General features: G+C 38.1%; 1 long non-coding RNA gene across 1 annotated transcript; it reads right to left on the bottom strand.

The window, feature by feature from the left end:
• Positions 1-430: 430 nt before the first annotated feature.
• Positions 431-2,238, bottom strand: LOC103492045 (uncharacterized). The gene is made up of 2 exons (XR_007818030.1): positions 2,083-2,238; positions 431-709 (listed from the first exon to the last, which is right to left on the bottom strand). It is a non-coding gene; the product is annotated as an uncharacterized LOC103492045 (long non-coding RNA).
• Between the last annotated feature and the right edge of the window lie 432 nt (positions 2,239-2,670).

The raw sequence follows: 2,670 nt of genomic DNA on the forward strand, positions 1-2,670 counted from the left end.
ATTTTTCTCGGCCAATCTCGGGCGAGATTGACCACTGAGATTTTCCTAAATTATTAAAATTTTCTAACTCATCTACTGTTTTGGGTTTTCTCGGTACATCTCAGTAGACAATTAGACTGACATTCTTCTTTTTTTCAAAATTTCCCAATCTTATTTAATTTGTTTTTATCTTTTCCAAAAAAAAAATATTCAAACTTTCCCAAATTTTCAATCGAATCTTAACTAACTTTTAGGGGTCTTTTAAAAAATATAACAAAGCAGCAAAATATTTACACCGTATAAAACAATTTCGAAAACAAAAAAAGCCCGCAATGGAAAATACAAAAATGTCCCATCAACCACGCCATAACAACATGCGTGTAATGACCCAACTTTCCAGTCTAAGCTGAGGTCATTATTTACTACTAAGACACGACAATATCCAATCATAAAAACTCAATAAAGACCCTATTCAAATTTCATTAAAACTCAAGATATAAAAAAATTGTCTTCGGGCCCTAATTCAAATCAATTTCAAAAGTTTCAAAACATAGACTACGAAATTTCAAATGAAACAAATGAATAAATGTTCTAACCAAAACTTAAATTTAAAATCTTCAAAACGAAAATAACAAAGACATTTAGCGGAAGCAATAAAACTCGACATTCCCGTATGGCCTTCACATATCCTTCTTGCCCCTCGTCGGTCTGCCTCGTATGATACCCTTACCTAAAAAAGTTAAGAAAAAAGGGTGAGTATAAAAAATATACCCAGTAAGGGACCTGTTACTAGTCCCGCTAAGGAAAACAACGGTTAGCTTTCTATTAAGGGGTACCCTACAATACAATAATCTCATGATCCTGTGGGATCCACATATCAGTCTAGTGGTCCCGTCGGATCCACATATTAGTCTAGTGGTCTCGTCGGATCTACATATCAATTTAGTGCTCCCCGAAGGATACACATATCAGTCTAGTGCTCTCGAAGGATACACATATCAGTTTAGTGCTCATGAAGGATACACATATCAGTCTAGTGCTCACGAATGATACACATATCAGTCTAGTGCTCACGAAGGATACACAACATGGGGTGATCTCGTAGGACACCATGCCTGCAGTGTATACTAACTTATAGAGAAAGCTAACAGTTATTCCCTAATTTTAGTCTCAACAGTATACAACAATTAGATCACAATATAACTCAATCAACAATCCTGGTTCTAAGCATAATTGATCAGACCATCTAGGTCAGCCAACAGTATCATCCGTCATTAAGCATAGATCCAATCCACACCATATAGTCCCGCCATCTAAATCCAATCAAGATCAAACCATTGCTACGTAACTACACCTGACAGTGACACCATCTACACCCAACTAGTAGCACAAACCATAAGTAAACCTAAACTATGCTTAACGCCTATGTTTAGTTTGCAACACAGTTCATCAGTATATACAAACTACACATAATAGTCCAGAACCCACACTTCATCGATAGCATAGCCCAACCGTGTGCACAAGCTACAGATAACAGCTCAAACATCACTACTCCATTAGCAGCACAACCCATCAGTATGTATAAACTACATATAATAGTTAAGTCTTCTATACTCTATCAATAGCATAACTCATCAATATAACTAAACTACACATAACAATCATGATGTCTATATCAGACGAAAGCATAACTTAGTCATACTTTTTATTTATACAAACAGTCGAACAGTACAATCCTTATATTATAACTCTTATATCAGTCAATACGAGCCAACCTAAAGTTAAGTCCAGTAGTAGAAGTCCCTTACCTTAAGATTTAGCTACGATCCTTAATCCATTAAGATCCAACGAACCAACCTAAACATAAACAAGAAATCAATCACTTTCACAAACACATTCGTCCATTCACCTAAACATGACCTCCACAAACTTACCCAATCTATGGAGACTTAAACCCCACTCCAATCTCGTTGTGAAATGCAATAATTTAATGTCACTTCTCCAATCACACATTTAGGAATTTAAACCACAGTCAAACTAATTAATACGACACCAAGACAAAGACAATGGATACGAAAACGGACATCCATTTACAAGTTTCACCTCTAACACAAACCTCGACGGCTGGCGGATCTGTAGGTGGCGATGATTCTGGACGCGCGAACGGAGAGGGGCAGACAGAATGCGGTGGCAGCAGTTAGGTTTGAGAGGAACGTGACGGCGGACGAAAACGGGAGCAATTCGCGGTGGCAGAACAAGGCAGAAGAACACAAGGTTGAGGCGAGCGACGAAGCGAGCTTCACGCAGACAAGGAGACGCACGACAAACACCGTGCACGACTTTAGACCCGGTGTCGTGCGTGGAGGAACGATTCGGGCTTTTGTGAGGACTCGATGGCGGCTGGCGCTAAGCTTGGGTGAACGGAGGGCGGTGACCGGTTGGACGAACGAACATAGAGAGAAGGGGTGGGTGGCGGCGCTGTTGCTCGGTGAATAAGAGGAAGAAAAAAAGAAGAGGGCGGCTGCACGAAGAAGGAGAAGAAGGGAATGGTTTAGGTTTTATTTTAAATAAAATAATAATAATAATAATACTAGTACTAATAATATAATAAGATAACGTATATTATATTATATTATATTATATTATAAAATTTATATTCTTCTTCTTCTTTCCTTTTTCCTTTTTTCTTTT

The sequence above is a fragment of the Cucumis melo genome, chromosome 2 (genome assembly GCF_025177605.1).
Source record: "Cucumis melo cultivar AY chromosome 2, USDA_Cmelo_AY_1.0, whole genome shotgun sequence".
Classification (NCBI taxonomy): Eukaryota; Viridiplantae; Streptophyta; class Magnoliopsida; order Cucurbitales; family Cucurbitaceae; genus Cucumis; species Cucumis melo.